The sequence below is a fragment of the Grammomys surdaster genome, unplaced genomic scaffold, assembly GCF_004785775.1.
Source record: "Grammomys surdaster isolate TR1022 unplaced genomic scaffold, NIH_TR_1.0 145, whole genome shotgun sequence".
In the NCBI taxonomy this organism is placed as follows: Eukaryota; Metazoa; Chordata; class Mammalia; order Rodentia; family Muridae; genus Grammomys; species Grammomys surdaster.
The window spans coordinates 2,699,816-2,720,155 of record NW_021604603.1 but is presented as its reverse complement, the minus strand read 5'-3'; the positions used below and the strand labels follow the sequence as shown (position 1 = coordinate 2,720,155).

The 20,340-nt window shown below is 47.5% G+C and overlaps 1 protein-coding gene across 11 annotated transcripts in view; it reads right to left on the bottom strand.

Moving 5' to 3' along the window:
- The window catches only part of Plekha6 (pleckstrin homology domain containing A6), a 137,571-nt gene that overhangs the window by 52,298 nt on the left and 64,933 nt on the right, over positions 1 to 20,340 (bottom strand). Inside the window, exon 1 of one of the 11 annotated variants that reach the window (XM_028764619.1) lies at positions 7,988 to 8,167. The exons of 7 other annotated variants lie outside the window; for them this stretch is intronic. The gene's annotated coding sequence lies outside the window, so the exon portion shown is untranslated. Of the gene's footprint in view, positions 1 to 1,463; positions 1,574 to 3,016; positions 3,231 to 7,987; positions 8,168 to 20,340 lie in introns of those variants that run through there. 3 more of the 11 variants (XM_028764620.1, XM_028764623.1, XM_028764621.1) reach the window with 3 other exon arrangements.

Here is a 20,340-nt window from a genome sequence, read left to right as displayed (position 1 = left end):
TGGTCACTACAGCACCCCACATCTGTACCATCCAGTCTGGTGGTCACCACAACACATCTGTACCATCCAGTCTGATGGTCTCTACAGCACCCCACAATTGTACTATCCAGTCTGATGGTCACGACAGCATCCCTCACCTGTATACCATCCAGTCTGGTGGTCACTAGTCATATTCAAATTTGTATTAAGTTTTAAAAGCATTAAAATGTCAGTGCCTCAGACTAACCGTATTACACTGAGGCTTAGTAGCCACGGAGACAGCCATACTAGACAGGACCATCATGGACCATCTCATCAAGAATGTCGTTTTCCTAGACAGTACTGATCTACTCTTCCCAGCCGCTAACGATTTTTAATTATATGGGACAACTCCAAACCACTGAACCCTTCTAGCAATGGCTATGTGCTCAGTATCCCCGGAAATACAAGGCCTGTTACAGTCCTAAACTATACCAACAGGAATGGAAAAGTTGCCCCCAGCTATAACAGAGAGATAAAAAATAAAAATCAAGGCTGGACATAGTGGTCCATACAAGCCTGTAATCCCAGCACCTGCTAGATGAGGGAATAATGACCAAGAGTTCATGGCTAGCCTGGGACAGAAATCTTATCTTTAAACAAAATTGACACATCCCAAAACCCAATCAAGGGTGGCAGAGCTTTAATCTGGGCAGAGGAGGGGAATGAGGTTCTCTGTGAGTTCAAGGCCAGCCTGGTCTACATAGTGAGTTCCAGGCCAGCCAGGGCCACATAGTGAGACCCTGTTTAGAAAAAAAGAAAATCCATTTACAGTAAGATTTAATGACCCATTGGTTTTTAAATCAATGCATCAAGACTCCATAGTCTGGAATTATCACTACCCAGAGCCTTCTTTTGGCATAGGGCCAGAGGGACATACTTAGAAACAATTCTAATAATTGAAGGAGACAGGGAAATACAAGATGGAGCAAGAAAGGGTGAAGTCATCTAGAGACAGACTGGTCCTCTTTCCTGCTGGGATCCAGCCAGCCTCCAGCTAATGTTGATGGGGAAAGAGAAAGGAAGGAGCCTCCTGTAGGCCTTGGGGCCAAAGGGAAAGGAGGACCTGGAGGGAGAGAGATAGAGGAGCTGCCACCAGATAGATAGTCTTAGGATTTTTCCTCACTTCCTCCCTTCCTTCCTTCCTTCCTTCCTTCCTTCCTTCCTTCCTTCCTTCCTTCCTTCTTTCCTTCCTTGAGCTGTCCTACCTCTGCCCCCCCACATGCAGACTGGAAGCCCTGGAGAGTCACCAGTGATGCAACCTCAATCTATGGAAAACCGAACAGTCAAGGAGCAGATGCCAGGCAGAAATACTAGACGGGAGGGAAATGGTCTCAGAGAAAGGAAAGGGCTCCCAGGCCTAGTGCCCAGGCCACTTCCAAAGCAAGGCAATGTCAGCTTTGGTCAGTGACATCCAAGTTACAGATGAGTCTGCCCACACTTACCTGTTGGAGCAATTCTGATCTGCTGAAAGGCCCAGTGCAAAACAAAAACACAGGGCTCTAGTTCACAGCTCAAGTATAGAAACCAAACAAGAGGTCCTTCTGAGCATGTGTGGCAAGCCCACAGGTGACATCCACCCCACTGGGTATAGCAGTTCCTCTGTAATTCCCCAGAGAGGGTTAGATAAAGGCTGTCTGATTGCATTTGTGGCTGGCAATCTGAATACAAGGCACACAGGGCCAGTCTGTCCATTCCTCTCCTAGATTTTACTTCCCCCTCTTTCTTGGCCTTAGCTGCCCAGAAACTTGGCTCCTTCTGCACTTGGCCTCCTGGGTTTAGTGGCCAGCGCCTCCCTCTTACTGTCCTGGTTTCTGTTTGCCTCCTGGAAATCCCACCAGAAGGAAGCATTGCAGCAAGCCACTAAGGGTTGGGTTTACCCTGTCTCTCAAATCTGCCTTTAATACAAGCATAGGGAATGCTCTGATCCAGAGACGTCCCCATGCAGGTGGGGCCATCACAGGCATTATGTCATCCAATCATCTTCCTCCCAGGAGAGACAGGGGGAACAAAAGAGCTCTTAGCAAAGGGGGGGTGTCAACATTTCTTCTTTGATGACAATTTCTTTTTAAAAAGTCATATGAGCATATAAGACACACACTCACACATACACTCTCTCACACACACACAAACACACACTCACACACATACACACACTCTCAAACACACACATTCTCACACGCACACAAACACACACGCATACACTCATATATACACACACACATTCTCTCACACACATACACAACACACATACTTACACACTCTCTCACACACACATACACACACACATACACACAGACAGACACACACCTCTGTAGGCACTGCACCCATTGCCTCTTACAAAGCCAAGAACTTTTGTCCATACTCCTGGTCACATTACTAGAAGGTGTCAAAGACCACAAGCGCTGTTGAGGGTGAGGGCACACCCTTCCAGGAGGAAGTTGAGGGGTAGGGACAACAAACCTAAAAGCAAAAGATTTGTTCTTTTTTTTTTTTTTTTAGATTTCAGTTTTACTCCCAAATGACAACCTAGTCTTCTAATGAATGACCAGTTCATCCCCAATTCTGCCTGCAGCCTGTCCCGCCTGCTCTTCTCCACAGCCTAGTCTCTGTGCCCTTTTCAAGCATACTGCCCCCAGGCTCTGTCCCTGTGAGCCTCCTTTGCTCAGAGATCCTAGCCCCTCTCTGGAGACAATGACTGAGAGGGAGAGCCTCCCGGCTTTGTACAAGGGGTGATTTCAGGAAAGCATTGTCTCCTCCACAGGACAGGCCATGCAGCTGCAGCTGTCTCGACTGTCAGGGTCGCCCCTTATCTGAGAACCATCCTGAAGAGTTCCTTCTCACAAAAGGGGGTGAGCCTAGAGTCTGGCCCAGCTGAAAATTTGTTTGTGGTGTGACAAAAGGCCCCTCTGGCTGCTGAACACAAAGCTAGCACTTCCTCACCGGCTCCAGAACCACAGAGACAAACATATACCAAACCGACAGCCACTTTACTCACCAGCCTGGTGCGATTCCTAGTCTCTGCCGCCTCTAACTCCTTTCACACTCAGGAATAGGGAAAGGTTTCCCTTTAATACCCAGCAGGTCCCCGTGGAAAGCAATCATTAACAGCCACACAAGCTGACTGGCCTTAACCCCTTCAGTGCTGGGCTGCCACAATCCAGCTGCTGGACTGTCCTATCCCCTTTGCCTAGCCCTGAGCGAGTGGCAACTCTTAGCAGGCTGCCATCTACCTTCATAATGCTGCTGCCTCCCTTGAGGAGAGAGAGGGCCGAAAGTCCCACCCAAGTCTCTTCACCTAATTGGAGCACACCTACACCCTGAGGCGCTTAACTCTGGCATGGTGCCCAATTGGATGAGCCCACATTATGAAATATTTGCCAGGCAGGCCAATAGAGAAGCCAGGATCCGGGGGAGGGATGATATTTTTTATTTATTCCTTGAGGAGGGTGTGCAGACAAAAGTAGTCATAGTATCCATAGCCCTGGGACAGAAGCAGAGAGAAGGCCATCTTAGACCCAGGGACACCTCTAAGATGCTCTAAGGACAGAATCCTGGAGGCCTCCTAAGCAATTGAGCACTTGCTGCTGAGCTAAAGGGTTCTTCTTCCCCTCTTCTTCTTTTCTTCCTCCTCTTCCTCCCCTTCCTCCTCCTCCCCTTCCTCTTCCCCTTCCTCTTCCTCCTCCTCCTCTTCCTCCTCCTCCTTCTCCTCCTGCTTCTCCTCCTCTTTCTCTCCCCTACTCCTCTGCTCTACTCAGGAGTTTAGAGAGGAGGATTTGGAAACACCAAGAAGGGGAAACACCAAGAGGTAAAGAACTGTGTGAACATGGACATTCTTTATATTCTAAAGTTCTAGAAATCATTTGCGCATCTTTGTAACAACACGTAGGTGACAGGTAGGCAAACTTGGGGAGAGACGAAAATCCCTCCTTTTCTCTTTAAAAATAGGTAACCGACTTAAGAAAATCTAAATCCAACAGAAAAGTGTCTACGTGCAGGGCACATGCAAATCTATACAGAAATACGCAAATGAGCAGCTCCCTGCTTGCTGCTCTCAGCTCGCCATGGTCCCTTGCCAACATTTTCCTAGTTTGAGGAAGAAATCAGGTAGTCTCTAACTCCGCCTTGAGACTGAGGCAAAGCCAGAGCATCCCATAAGAGCACGAGGAATGCAATGGGTATGTGCTTGTTGAACTGTCTAGGGAACCCGGTGCCTTTATGTAAAGTCTACCTGAGGTTTATTGTTGTTGTTGTTGTTGCTGCTGCTGCTGCTGCTGCTGCTGGGTATAACTAAAATACCATAGGAGATAGAATACAAGCTCCTTCTGCTACACACACACAGTTGGCACTCTGCTTCCTTACAGCCCCAGATGCATGACTAGCTCTGAACCTCAGCCAGCCAGGTTTAGCAACTGGCACTTTTCCTTATCACTTTGGTTCCTGTTTGCCTATCAGTAAGCCAGCCACTGTGGCTCAGGACCCTCATTCACAACAGCCAGGGGTCCTTATCTTATCTTTAGTAATGCCTTCCCAGTCGCCTGGAGCCTAGCTTGCCCTGGTTTCTCAAAGGGGCAATACTATCTACCCCATTTGCCCTTGAGTGTTTTATGCAGGATTTGAATTTACTCTGACTCCTTCCTCCTCCTCACCTTACCTTCATGGCTGCCTCAGGACCACCCCTGAAAAGATTTCAACAGAGCAAGATGTTGGGGCTTTCAAAAACAGTTTAAAAGCTTATGGTATCAGGCAGACACCCTGCACCTTAGGTTGAACTGAGGTTAAAGGGGTAGGGAGCCACTTGGGAATAATATTAGTTGTATTTCCACATACTAGCAACAAGCAATGAAAACACCATTTATAATAGTGGGAAAATACCAAACCCTTAAGGCTAAGCTTAACAAGAGATACAAAAATCTATGTGCTGAAAAGCATAAGACACTACTGAGAGGAAATGGATAAGATCTAAAGGAGAAATTATTTTCTTGGGCCAAAGGACAATATTATTAAGACATCTATTCTCCCAATATTTTTCTATTGATGCAACAAAATCCCAGCAAGTTCTTTATAAAAACTGAGACACAATAAAATCTAAAATTCACAAGGAAATCCAAAGGACTTAGAACACGCTAATCAGAAAACTTTTTAAGAATAGCTCCTAGCACTCAGGAGACAAGGTAGGAAGAGCATGAGTTTTGGGCTGCCTGGGCCAAAGGAGACCATGTCTCATAAAAACAAAATCTGAGGCTCCAAGTGGAGCTCAGGTGGCAGAAGGCTTGCCTCATATTCACAGGCTCTGGGTTTGGTTCCCAGCACTAAAGTGCAAATCTACAATACCAGCACTGGAGATGAGGGAAGGAGAGGCAGGAGGATTGGAAGTTCAGGGTCATCTTTGGCTACATAGCAGGTCTAAGATGAGGTGAAACCAGGTGGAGGAAGGAGGTGGAAGGACTGAGAATATAGCTACACAGTAGAGCACCAGCCTAGCATGAGAAAGGACCTGAGTTCAAGTCCTACCACAGAAGAAAAGGAGGAAAAGGAGAAGGAGGAGGAGATGGGGAATGTAAACTGGAGCAAGAAAGGGTGGGGTCACCTAGAGACAGAGACTGACTGGTCCTCTTTCCTGCTTCGATCAGCCAGCCTCCAGCTAATGTTGATGGAGAAAGAGAAAGGAAGGAGCCTCCTGTAGGCCTTGGGGCCAAAGGGAAAGGAGGACCCGTAGGGAGAGAGAGGAGCTGCCACCAGATAGATAATCTTAGGATTCTCCCTTCCTTCCCTGCACCTGCTGCCCTTACTCCTATAAATAAATTCATCCATTATGATAAATTTGTATTGAGCAAGATATAAAGGTGATTTTAATACAGGACACTGGACAAATGGTGGATCCAAATGCCGACCAACCAACCAGAGAAAGGGGGAAACCCGCATGGGACTGGAAAGATGGCTCAGATGTTAAAGAACACCGGCTGCTCTTGCAGAGGACCAGGGTTCGATTCCCAGCACACGTATGGCTGCTCCCGACTGTCCATAACTCTAGTTTCTTAGGATCTGATGCCCTCTTATGACTTCCAAGAGAGCCAGGAATACACATGCATGGGCATGCACACAAACACATGCACACACTAAATAAATCTTACAGAAAAAGAAACCCCCAGCAAAACTCAACAGCTGAAAAGCAACTTAGAATAGACCATAGCCCCAAGAACAAGAGCTAAAAGTACATTTCTAGAAGAAAATATGAGAGAAAAATCTCAAGAGAGTTTGGGGTTGTCCAAGAAAACTCAATAAAAACAAACTTCACCAAATAAAAGATGTTGTTCTTAAAAAGACATTGTTCCAAAAATGAAAGGCCATTAAAGAGTATCCCACATATAGAACTGACATGAGATTTCCACAAGAACACATAAAGGGCACACAACATATATGGAGACAGTAAGCACCACCACAGGAGACACAGGAAGTGCACAGTGTAATGATCATGAGATGCCATGTGTACACCGAATGTGTGGGAGTGTCCGAGGTTTTAGAACAGACTGACCGATGCCCCGTGGTCCAGCAGGTAGAGGCTCTGGAACAGATAGGAAAGGTGCATCTATCTGGAGAAAAGCAAGCTGTTTCCTGAGAAATTAAAGATACAGTCACCATAGAGCCCATCTATTCCACTCCTCCATACTTATGGAGAGGATTTACAGCCTGTGCCTACACAAAGACATGGACACCAATGCTCACAGTGCCTTTCTATGATCCCTCCAAACTGAAAACAGCTCCCTACAAACCTGTGAACACAACACAAAGCCACAGGACAGGGTGGCACTCAGCAAGAGAATAAATTACTAACGTAGGCAATGAAATGAAATGCATGGATCTCAGAACAATTACATTGAGTGAATGAGCCCAGACCTTTCCAAAAGAGAGTACACACTGTAAGAGTCTATTATAAAATGCTTTAAAAATTGCAAGCTAATTTACAGTGGCAGAAAGTAGACCAGGGTAGCCTGAGGACAGGGTGGAACAGGGATTACAAAAGAGACAGGAAGCAATTTTGGGGAGTGATTGGGACTCCCCCCCACACACACACACACAGGCTGAACTAGAGACTGAACCTAAGGCCTTGCACTGAGCTAGATTCCCCTGCCCTTTATTATCTTAATTGTGGCAAGAAGATTACAAATTTGGGACCAGCCTGAGCTACATAGTAAAACCTCATCCCCCAAATTAAAAAAGGCAGAATGTCTCACAACAGATATTGTTTCAGCCTCTAAATCTATGCCATTTTTATGTCAACTATATAGTTCAGTAAAAGTATACAAAAGAAAAGCCTTCAGTTGAAAAGGCTTTAGACAAAATTCCTTCCTCTTAATGCACACCTTACGTTTTAGGTGCGGATGGCGCTCAGAGAAGAAATGAGATTGGCAGAAGCCAGCCTCTCTTTCCTAGTGGCCTCTTCCCTCTGATGGAAGCAGCACTGAACATCAGGGATGGTCAGGGGTCCTTACCAACCTGTGTTTTCCTCATGGCTCTGCAGCGAATAACTCAGGCAGGCCCACATGTGTGCACATAAACCTAAAGGGTTGCTTGTTTATGACAGAAGGTTGTATTATGTCCAATACAACCTCATGATTCAGCAAACATCCACCACTATTTCATTTGATTCTTTTATGGTCCATGAGGCTGGCAGGAAAGTGTTACCAACTCTAAGCAAACACAGAAGCAAGGGGCCAGTGCTATGGCTTAGTGGGTAAAGGTGCTTGCTGTGCAAGTTTGACAACCTTAGTTCAATCCCTGGAGACCCGTTACAGGTGGAAGGGAGAACCAACTCCACAAAGCTGTCGTCTGACCTCCACATACCACCTATGGCACATGTATCTGCACTCCACATCACACACACACACATACACACACAGAGTCATAATAAACAAATGAACACAAGTGACTCCAAAGCTCTGAGAGGGTCTTGGATGAAATAACCTACCTTGGGGTCTTTTCCTCCTGTGCTCCGCAAGGCTGTGCCCCTCTGCCCTGGCTTGGCTCTCAGAGGCCTGGGAAATGTAGACCCACATCTTGAGCTCACTCAGTCCCAGGTGTGGACAACACTCCCATGAGCTCTGGAGGTGGCTACAAACAGCAAAAGACCTAGCAGGGTAGGATCAGAATCAACTGAGGGGAGCTGCGATATCACAGGGAGGGCTCGGGGATCCAGGGATCTAATTAGATCACACGTTTGATGTGAAGAGGGGGAAAGGCCAACCAAACACCACTCCCTAGCCGGAAGTCTAGTGGGTGTGGAAGCAGCTGGAAGCTGTTAGACCAGAGGCTCCCAGCCAAAGGCCTCTGTACCCTTCCTCTCCCCCCTCTCTATCCCCACCCTCCCTCTGTTCTGGCCAGGGAGGAGAAGAGCCTCTGGCTGGGAGCCCTACCTTTCTCTCCCTTGTTCTGAGGATGGGATGCCTGGGAGGAGGATAAACCAGTCCTGCAGGGCACAGGGGTACAAAGTATAAGGAGTACCCCAATCTCAGCAACCAAGATTTATACCACTCTGGTGCAAATTTAGAGTGGTTGTTTTGCCTCATTGATGACAGAACCCAGGTCCCTGGGAGTCGAGCAAATGGGCCACACCACCACCACTGTGGCAATTGTATTTTTTGAAATAAAAACTAATACAATAAACAGGCACAAAGAGCACCGATATGTCATGTCAAGGAAGCTATGTGTTTAGGGCATTTTCCCTCGGCCCCGGGCTCCGGTGTGGTCTGGAGAGGTACTGCTGTTGATCCTGACCTGCTTTAAAATGGCAAATGTTTTTCACGATTTCTTTTTAATGTTGTACTAAAACATCCATCTATGGGACCAGAGAAATGGCTCAGTGACTTAGAGCACTTGTTGATACTACAGAGGACCTGGGTTCAATTCCCAGCACTCACATGGTGGGTGGCTCACAACCATTGGTAACTCCAGTTCCAGGGGATCTACCACCATCTACTGACTTTCATGGGCCTCTGGCATGTGCGTGGTGTATAGACATACATGCTAGCAAAACATTCATATACATAAAATAAATGCATCTATTAAAGTTAAAAAAAAATATTATTCATCCTGTTTGGTGAATTTTTGGTGTGCCTCATCCCCACCCACATTTAAATTTTATGCCTGAGAAGGATGCTTCCATACCCTTATCCTAGGCAACCCAGCTCAGGGCTGAGGTGGAGGAGCAGGAGGTGGAAAGGCTGGAGAAGACCAGAAAGATGCAGCAAAGACAGGGTATAAGCAACTTAGAAAAGCTCAAGCCAGATAAGAGTGGGGAGTGGTGATCTTGGAATAGCTTTGCATGATGTTTTTAGGTTAAGTGTAAAGTGAAATTAGGACTGTATACCGGATGATAGAATTGTAGCAATGTTGTGCGTGTTTCCAGCATTTGCTAACTGGTCTGTGGTTACGCAAGAAAACATCCTTGTTTTTAAAAGTTTGTTTTTTTTAAGGGAGTCACAGCTGTTTGACAACTGTATTAGCCAAACCCTCCTCCCTCTCCAGCCTGCACTGTGGAGGCAACAGGACAAAGAGTAACGAGAGGACAAAGGATTGTGGCTAGACATTTGCTTCCTGAAACAAGGATTATCCGGGGACCCCCAAATCTCTCTCCTTTCCCCTAGGAAAACCTGACCGTTGGCACAGAAGATAAAGGAAATCAAGGCACCGTCCCAAGCCACAGCATCAGCAAATCATCCATCTGCCTTCACCCCCAGACCTAGGCACCTCTGAGCTGTTCCCCACACAGGACCCAGATCAGGTGATCTGCCTCAGCTCTGCTAAGGAAGCAAGAGAGCTGGAGCAGGCCCAGGATAGAGCCAGCCTGGTGTCAGTTACGCAGCGTGAAATTCCCTCTGCATGCTCCATCTACAAGCTAACTCTTCCGTTTGTTTGCACTATGTTGAATTTGCACTAGTCTTGAGGTTTAGGGCTCTAGAACAGGCCCCATGCCTGATCCTAGTTCCTCCAGTTACTACTTACAGAATTCTGGGTGAGTGACTGCACCTCCCTCTGTCTTCTTTCCCTCAGCTGTACAAAGGAGATAATGCTAGGATTTCACTCATGGGTTTGCTACAGGATTAGATGAGATTACACCAATGGAGAATTGAAGGCTGTTGCCAGCATTTAATAAACATTCAGTGGCTGCCAATGACTGTTACTGTCTGCCTGGATCTACCTTGACTCCTTGACTGTTTATCCCTCAGAAATGAAGGCCAATTCTTACTACCAAAGCTCTTGGTTCAGTACTTTGTCACAGAAAGATGGATGCTTAAGAATTGGTTCAAAGGAGGACATGGTGGTACGCGCCTTTAATACCAGCACTTGGGGAGGCAGAGACAGGCTGATCTCTATGAGTCCTAGGCCAACCTAGCCAAGACGACTTACTGAGACCATGTCTCAAACAAACAAAACAGAGAGAGAGAGAGAGAGAGAGAGAGAGAGAGAGAGAGAGAGAGAGAGAGAGAGAGAGAGAGATTTGGTTCAAAAGATGCCATCCATCAAGAGAACATCCAGAGAGAATACATAACTGCAGTCCTACCATTCAGTAGGGTGAGGCAGGAAGATTGCCATGTCTTATAGGCCTGCCTGGATTACATGGAAAGTTCTAGACCAACCAGTAAGACCCTGTCTCAAGAAAGAAAGAGAGGGAAGGAGGGAGGAAGGGTACCCAGAGACCCCCACCTCAGACCAAAGGATCACCCAAGCTAGATCTTCTTGTCCTAGCAGCCAGGGTAAGCAATGCCAGAGGGTCTCGGGTGGGATGCCTGTCCCTAGCAGCCTTTGTACTTGGAGGTGGACATCTCCTGTGTGCCCTATCTTACTTGAGCATTGAAAAGCAAGTCAGCCCTAGAAATAGCATCCCTGGGCAGAGAGAGTGGACTACAAAGTTCCACATTCCAGTGCTTTTGCTACAAAGGCTGGGCTATAGAGTGGGCCAGTTCCTCCTCCCTGGGGACATAGTGGACATAAGAGAAGGAATCCTGTTGCCCCTAGAGTGGATGAAAGGACAGAGGGGGCCACTGTTAAGTGCTTCCAGGAGTCATCTATGAAAGCTAACTTCTCACCTGGAGCCCCCTCCCCATCTTCGAGATGCAGCTGCAGCTGGGGAGAGCGCACAGTTAAGAGGAGGAAGGTAAACACTAGCTAGAGAGCATCTTCAGGGTGGAAAGGGCAGGCCAAGGGCAGGGTGGACAAAGGTCAGGAAGCAATCAATTTAGCCCAGATGGTCCTTCTACGACAGAGCCGGAACAGGCAATTCTCTAGCCATAAACAGCCACTCAAGAAACCCCAAACCACACGCATGCACATGTGAAGATGCTGATGAAATACAGCTGCTCCTGGGTGAGCCGAGGCGTGTGGGAGGGCAAGGAGGGAAGGGGGTGGACACGTGTGTTGTGTGTTTCCAGACACGTTGGCTGCAGGAGCAGATTGGGCTTCATGCGACCTGAATGAAGCTCAGAGAATCCGGAGACTACAAATACAGATTTATATATTAGATAAGGCTTTGGGGGTGAGAGCTCAATGTTAAGCTCTATCCAGTCTCCTGGCTTTTTTTTTTTTTTCTGACCACGGACACACACTCACATGCATGTGTTTCTCTGAGTTTCCTTGCCCCTGGCTCAGTACTACCCTGTTTCTCTCTCGAATCAAGCTTTGCTTAACCTGATTTATTTCCAATGGCAAAGAGCATTGAGAGGCCCCACACCTTAGATTCAATTCTGTACTTCTGCTCAGCCAAATGTTTGGATTCTGCACGCTCCCTTCCTGGTCTGATGTACAGTTTGGGCATCAGCAATTTGCAGGGTAGAATCCCTCCCCACTCTACACACCCGCTTTGAGCAGCCCCACCTTCCCCAAAGGGCACTGCAAAGCCTTCCAAGCTGCCAGGAAGGGTGAAACCTCAGCTCCACCCACTGCCTGGCCCCTTACATTCCAGCCCTGCGCCCAGAGTTTGACCTCCTCTCTGGCTGGCTGCAGACATGTTCTGTTTTAAACAGTCCAGGGCCCCTCCAGACCATCCTCTGGTCTGCACGCCCACGCCCACACCCACTTACTGACTCCAGAAAAGTCAGGCAAGATGAGAGGGAAGAGTATGTCTCTGCAGACCTTCCTCCAACAGCCCTTGGGACACAGATCCTAGTGGGTTTGCCTCCTCCTGCCTGCTCAGTCTACACATGCGGTGGACGGAGGAGAGGGGCTCTGGGCCTGGAGGAGGAAGAACCGGCAAAGTAAGCTCTGTACCCTGGAGGCTTCTCCAGTGTTATCCTAGGACAGTGGGATGGGTAAGCACAAGGCTATTGCCACCCACAGAGAAGCCCCCAGATTCCTCCTTCCCAGCTAAAAGAGAAAGTAGAAGAATTCAGAGCCGGGTAGAGATGAAGACAGTTCACAAGGACCTTGTCATGAACTATTGAACATACCCTTCCCTAAGCCCCCTGCTGTAATCGTACTTGTCTGGAATGCACCATATGACCTGTAAGCACATCCCTCTAGAAAGGTGTGGCTTGTCTAAATATGAATTGTATGTTGTGTGTCCGCCCACTCTGCCCCACCACACACCCAAAACTCTCAGAACAAAGACCAATCCCCTTCAGTTTTCTTCTTTCCACCACGAACTCCCATTCTGGCTAAGCTCAGAGGACTGCCCGGGGAGGGCTCACTAGGGCAGAGATTTTTCCTCCATCAGCTGAGAGAGGAAAAACTTTCTCCCCTCATCAGTGTGAGCAAGAGGGATGTTAGGAACCAGTTGCCCACTGGTGGAACTAAGAACCAGTTTATCCCTCTCCTGCCTCCATTTTTTCTGCAGTATAAAAGTAATCAAGGTAATAGGTCCACACATGCTTTCAACAACACCAGGCACACAGAAGACGGCCATCACCATTCTCAGGCTCCCAAGGTTCAGGTCCACCCGAAACAAAGAAACAGAGATTAAGCGTCTCTCCGTGGCTCACTGAGATTTGGGTATTGGAGATCAAAGTGACTCCGTGTGATTCTTTGCAGGACTGGGCTATCAGCTTCCCGAGGTCTATTAGTACAGAGAAGAAAGAAGAGGCAGTATCTTGGCTTGGGACCTTCTGACGGCCTCCTCCACATCATAGCCCCTCTTGCCTGAACCTCCATGGTTGGCTGTGGTTTTATGACATCTGTAGCTGGAAAAGAGGAATCTAGCCCAGTGTTTTCTGCCGCTTCTTGTGCATGAAGGCTCCTTGTCATCTCTGCTGTTTCTTTAGATGGGGGCTACAGCCAGTGTGACATAGTTCCAAATTCCCAGGCCTAAATCGTCATGGTCATATCAAGAAATAATTCCATAGTCACTGCCTACATGGATTTTAACTTAAGCCAAACAGGATGACTCTGACCTCCTCAGGCTCCTAGGAGTGAGGGGCAATGGGAGGATTCCCTTATACTATAAAAGAGGGAACTGAGCAAGCGCTGAGCTTCCCAGCTACCAGGCTTTGAGATGTTCATGCCCTGGTGTCTGATGAAACACCTCAATCTGGCCTTCACTAGAAGGATACACTTTTACCAATGGGCAAAGGAAGGGCTCGAACAGCCTTCAAAGTCTAGGTTCTGGGTCCTTTGCAGGCACAGGGAATAGCCATACTTGGACTCCTTCAGTCACACTGCCATGCTTCAGTCACGAGCCTCCTGGACCTTGTGGTCAGGTAGGAGTGGCAAAGAAAACTGTCATCTTTGATCAGAAGAGCTTCTTCTTGCAGTGGTCAACCAGGACTGCAGAGACTCGTGAGGTCAAAGTACTGAGAATAATGGCTACTGAGTGCCCGGCTGTATGAGACACGCATAGTACCCTCTTCAGTGCTATCACAGGAGAAGGCCACAAAGTGTGTAAGAGCTGGAGGGGGGCGGATGGGAAACTCTGACTTCTGGGCAGGACAGTGGCCGATGCACTCTTGACCTCCCAGCAGCTGTCATTACCTGCATAAGACGGTCAACACCCTGTCGTGGAATTTATATATAGTTAACATTGATGTTGGGGGAGAACATTTTCTTTATTATATAGCCAGTGGTAAAGTCCCCATGGGCTCTCTCTCTCTCTCTCTCTCTCTCTCTCTCTCTCTCTCTCACACACACACACACACACACACACACACACAAGTAGAAGGGGGCTAGTAGTGAAGAGGAAGGAGATCACCAAGACTAGGAAGGGGAAAGGAAATATGACTTGAATACATCACGTACACGTATGTAAACGTAAGACGAGTTCTCATGCATGATTGCTTAGGGACATAAAAGCTCTCTAAGCCAAATTCTTGTCAAGCCACCTTGGAGAAATTGACCATCACAGCATCCACAGTTACCTTGGTGATAGCCATGTTCCCATAACCTAGCACCACCATGCTGGGGACACAGGGTAGGCCCTCCATCTCACCTGGCCCAAGTTCCTCCCTGGAAGTGAAGATTACAGTTGAGAGAAGAAAGATACCATTCCACTTCCAAATGATTGAGCCGGTAGCATGTCCACAAGAGGAACACCCCCCACCTTCTCCCACTGTGGGCTGCCCACAAGGCTGAAGTTCTTCCCTGCACTGAGGGACAGGAGTGAGATACACACCAAGAGCAACAACAGCTAGCTCCAGTACAGTCGGCCTCTTGATTCTAGTTCGTTCCCAGGATCCAATCAGTTCTCTACAGAGAGATCTGAGAAAAACTCTAAGCCTCTACAATTAAACCTTCACGACATAAGCTGTTTTTGAGTAGTTTCACTAACTTGGGCCCAGAAATCAAGGCTAACCCAGGGGTACAGAGTGGAAAGTACCCAGCACCTCCTCTAGACTTTGCATACAAGGCTGATCCGAGGGCAGACTAGAAGTCAGCTGGAGAGCAAAGATGGCAATGGGCAGAGAAAACAGGTAGGCTGACTCTAAAGTACGGTCGAGCATCAGGGATGCTCAAGAGAGAGGCGGAAAAAGGAGAAACGGGTATAGCTGTGACGGTGAGCTAATGTCCCTAAGGAAAGTGACAGGTACTGATACCCAGAGGACTTTGAACCAGTTGCCAGTGAGTGGACACAGCTTTGAGATACAGTGCTGGAGGACAGCATTATTGAGAAGAGGACAAGCTTGGCATCCTGGGCCCTCTGCTGTCTTAGAGTCTCATGATTCTTCCAGACCATAAGGTCTTATCTGTCCATCTAGTCTTTCTTAAGAATGTCTACTTTTCTGTTACCAGCTCCATGATCCAATAGTCTCTGTAAGAAGACCCTTACTCCCACATTCCATTCTGCAATTGGCTGGAGCAGTTATTCCTTATTCTTCTAGCAACTAACTTACACCATTCCTACTGACTATCTTTCCTGTGAGGGACACAAATAGCCCAGGCCATACCTTCTCCAGATCATCTGGGCCTTATACTACTTAAAGTTCACTGCCAGCAGGCTCTTTTACACAGAGAAATACCATGCGCACAGGGACCTGGATAGTCAGAGTTCAATTCTTGCCTGATATCGAGTCATCTTGAGATAGGAGCAGCCATCTGAAAGCACTGAGAAGGTTGGTGAGGCCATGCCATTGCTTGTGCCCCTACACCATCGTCCAAACAACAGAACAATGTCCATCTCGCCAATGAAGAGTTAAAAGCAAGCTGAGTCTTCACCAGATTGAATTAGCACTGGAATAGTCCAGTCCTTTGACTGTTTTTTTTTTCACATTGCTAATGAAGACCAGTGAGACCCTCTAATTGAACTCCCCCATCTCAAACTGCAGATCCCTTTCGTGCTTATCTGGGAATAGCGATGCTCGAATACTCCTCTACAGATGGCCCAGCTCCATGCAAGACTTCTCTAGACAGGGCACACTGGTAGTTCTGCGCAGAGCTGTTTCCGCTGTGGATGGCTCTTCTCTCATTACACATGATCGCACTTGTTCCTGGCTCTCGCGGCCCCCACAAAGCCAGCTGGATTCTAACTCGTGAGCCGCAAACCGAGCTCAACTTTAGCTTCTCTGCTGAGCTTTTCACCTACTGGGATCGCAGAAGTCAATGTACAAGCTGACAAATGATGTGTATCAGAAAGTGCCGTCCCAGCAGGAAAGATGCCGAGCCAGGGATGCCCATCCCTCCCTCACCAATCCTCCACTCGTACCTAGGGAGGTAAGATTCATGCTGCAGTGGAAAATGCCCGGCTCCATGACAAATGGACCTGCACTGGAATCACAGCTCAGATGCTTACCAACCAAATGTATGCAGAGTCCTAAATCCTTCTGAGCCCTAGCTTCCTTGTCTGTGAAATGGGAAGATTAGTTCTGACCTAGAAGACTACGTAAGACACTATACAGTCACAGTGCCTTCAAAGCATTCCAAAATCTGAGAACACCTCAGACAAGGCTTTCTCCTGATCTGGTAGCAGTAATCAACAACCAGGCTAGAACCTATTTGGCAATGAAACATGACCTGGCCTGGCCTGGCCTGAGTCTCCTTACAGCCTCTATCCTACTTCTGTAACTCTTGAAATCAGTCTTGCCACAGATACATTAAAATGACTACGGAGGACAGGCATTATGTCAAGTGCCTTAATCCCAGCACTAGGGAAGCAGAAGAGGACAGACCTCCAAGTTCAAGGCTAACATGGTCTACACAGTGAGTTCCAGAACAGCCAGGGCTACATAGAGAAACCTTGTCTCAAACAAACAAACAAACAAACAAACACAAAAAAAAAAAAACCACGAACAAACAAACTGGCTGAAAAATGACTCCAGACTCTGTTGGGCTTTTATGTAGTAGAGTGTATGTACTGTACCTATCACCCTAAAATCCTCAGGCCCTGTAAAGAAGCAAAGAGTTACATAAACCATTTCTCTAGTCCCCTCCCCTGAGACAGAGGTTTCAGGGCAATCATCAGAGTTATTTAAGCTAAAGCTGCTGACAGTCATCTGCCTTATTACCAACCTGGAGAGGGTCTCTGGGTTCCTGGGCCCTGCAGCTGGCTCTCTGGAATTCAAGTTGGCATGAGGTTGAGGAGAAGAGAGTCAAAGCCCAGCCCCTTAGGAAAGCCTGCTGCTTGCCTATCCTGAGTGGATCTGGCAGAGGCAATGTGATACTGTTATTTGGTTGAGCCTCAGGTATAGACATGCCTGAAGATTCCAAACATGCCTCCCAACTCCCCACCTCATTGGGTATCCAGTGCTTTCTCCACCTTCTCATGGCATTATCTACACTGTTTGTGCCCTATGGGCATCCCCAGAGGGATAAATGGCCCAAAGATGGCAAACACTGAAAGAAGGGGGATCTGAGCTTGTGGGGACTTGGACCAATGGGAGGAAAGGATTCTGAGCATTAGGAGGTGCTGAAGATGGGGTGTTCCACAGGTGAACGGGGAGCAAACACGCCACCATCCAGTGGAACAGGTTTGGCACGTTTTCTCCTGATGCCATCTCATGGCCCCAGGAGATTTTTATATGGGAAGCCAGCTCTAGTCAATAACAGCAAGTAGTGTTGAGCAATTCCTCTCTTCATGCCTCTTGACTCTAGTCATTCATTTTAGGGACTTACTGATGAGCAGTCTATGATCAACTTTCTTAGAGACCAGGTCATCTCAATGAGCTTCCCGGAAGCTGGTCCTGCTCCATTCAGGACCTCAAGCCATCCTCCCAATAGACATGACCTGATTCTAACTCTGGTAGCATTAGCTCCATCTCAGAGAGCAGTGAGGTCTTCCTGAATCCTGAAGAGGATCCACTGCCTACCACATGGAGAACTACACTGTGCATGGTTAACAATGGGGTAGTGGCAATCCAATTCAGAAGTCTCCAAAGCCGGGAGAAAGGGGCTGCTTGATATCATGTGTGACTAGAGGCTCCGCTAGCTCTAGAGCCTTGGATCCCGTGGCAAAGCTCAGAAATCTAAGGCAGGCCCTTCTTGACCTTTGCATCCAAAAGAAGGCATGCTGAATGGATCACGTATCTGCCCTCCCGGCTTGAATATCTTTAAGGAAATTCTTATCTCCAAGAATTTGGCTGGACTCTCTGTATTCTAGACCTATTCAAAGCCAGGAGAAAATTTTATCAGCCAAGCTTGGTACTGTATGCCTATAACCCTAGCCATTATGGAGGAAGCCAAGAGGATCATAAGTTCAAGGCCTCTCTTGAACATAGCAAGTTCAAGGTCCATCTGAGTAGCATCATAAAACTCTATCTCAAAATAAAAAACTAATTCGGGGTGGTGGTGGTGCTGGAGAGATGGCTCAATGGGTAATAGCTCTAGTTGGAAACCAGAGATCAGTTCACAGCATCTGTGTTATATAGCTCATAACTAGCTGTATTGTCCTCTGGATTCTGGAGGCCCTTGTACTTATGTGCATTCACCCATACGTACAAACACTCACACAGAGAGACTTTTCTTATAATCTTGGAGTAGACTGCCATGGTGGAGCAGGAGCGAAGCCTTGGGCTCATCTCCAGCGAGGAGCTGGGAACCCTTAGCAATAAGGAATTTTTATTTTGTGTTGTTTCATCTAGTTTCTTGTTTTTAGTCAGGGTCTCTGGCTGGGCTGAAACTCACTATGTGGAACAGGATAGTGTCCAACTCACAAAGCCCCACCTCCCCGTCTTCCAAGTGCTGGGATTAAAGAAGAGTATCACCACACCCAGCTCATATCAAAGACTTTTTGAAGGGAGCCGCCGCTAGTAGAAGTGACCAGAAATAACTCAAGAGAAGTATCTGTCGCCATCACTGGCCTTCCCCAAACTCCAGTGAACCATGAGATGAGTACCATGAGTAGGCCCTGTTCTGCTGTGTACTCTCAAGTGGCTGAGATCTTTAATGTGCAGTTCTTGGATGGCTTTTTGTTTTGTGCCCCTCCCCACCACTCCAGCTAGTCTGAACAGTCCATAGTATCTGCCAGAAGCTCCAGGTTCAGGCTTTACCATATCACCATTCCTGAGACCTTGCAGAGTGTGGACTCTCTGGCACCTGGGCTTGGCCTCCAGGACCAGAGCCCTATGCAACCTCAGACAAGCTCACCACACTTCTCTGTGCCCAAGGAGAGATTATGGTCTACCGCGTACTCCCCCAACATAACAACCTGCCTAATTTAGAAATTTCTTGAACTAGAAGAGCCTGATCTTGTGCTTCTGAAAAACGGCTAATGAATGCACCTCAAAAAAGAGAACCCAGTTCAATTTCCAGGGTGGTTCCAACTCAATCTCCTCCCAATGCTTCTGCACCTACAAGTCCACACACATGCTCAGAGAAACCACAGCCTGAGTTCTGGTAACTGGAGATCTGCCTGGGGAATCTTACACACTTTTAGGACTCTCGGGTCTAAATCCTCAGAAAGGGAATGATTGTGATGTTCTAATGCCTCTGAGAATCTCCAATTTGGAAGAGTAACAGTCTAAATTTGAGAGCTCAAGCAAAGCTGAGACTTCCAGCACTATAAATTGAACACTGTAAATATCCTTTCCCTAACCACATAAAGAGATGTTTCTAAATGACTGACAGTAGGTACCAAGACCCCCAAGTGCAAAATAGACCTTGTACTGCTCCCAAAATATAATCCACAAATCCCCTCTGTGGTTTCCAAGGGCAGATGATGTCATCATTTCCAAAAGATGACTGTGGACAGGAGCTACACGCCCCAGCCCAGCAGCTTGGAAAGGAGAGCTTCCACGGGTGTCATACAGGACATGGAACAGGAAGTAAGAGCTGACTCTTGGCCAGTGGCCTTGGTTTGGAGAGGAATATCCTTCATCTTGGGAACAGGGAAGCCAAAACTCAGTTGAGCTCAGTTTGGACATGAGGGCCACAGGGCAAGGGGATGGGAAAGGGATCAGAGCTGAGCTGCAGGAGACTGCCCGACAGGAGCCTTAGAAGAGGGTCTGCTTAGAGAAAATCCTGGAGGCAAAATTTTTGGATTTCATGGGCCAGTAAAACTTCAGATATTGAAATCTGAGGAACCAATGAAAGGTTGCCAACTTTTTGTTTTTTTGCCAAATAAGGAAATCGTAAAGCCCAGCTACCGTCTCTTCTCACCGTCCACCCATGAAAAGACAAAAAGCTGTAACCACGGAATATTTGAACATGTCTCTCATCACAAGAGAAGTCCTTCACACAAAACACAGTTTGCTTTCAAAAAGAAGAAGAGAAGGAAGAGGAAGAGGAGGAGGAAGAGGAAGAGGAAGAGGAGGAGGAAGAGGAGGAGAAAGAGGAGAAGGAGGAGGAAGAGGAGGAGGAAGAGGAAGAGGAGGAGGAAGAGGAAGAGGAGGAGGAAGAGGAGGAGGAAGAGGAAGAAGAGGAGGAAGAGGAAGAAGAGGAGGAAGAGGAGGAAGAGGAGGAGGAAGAGGA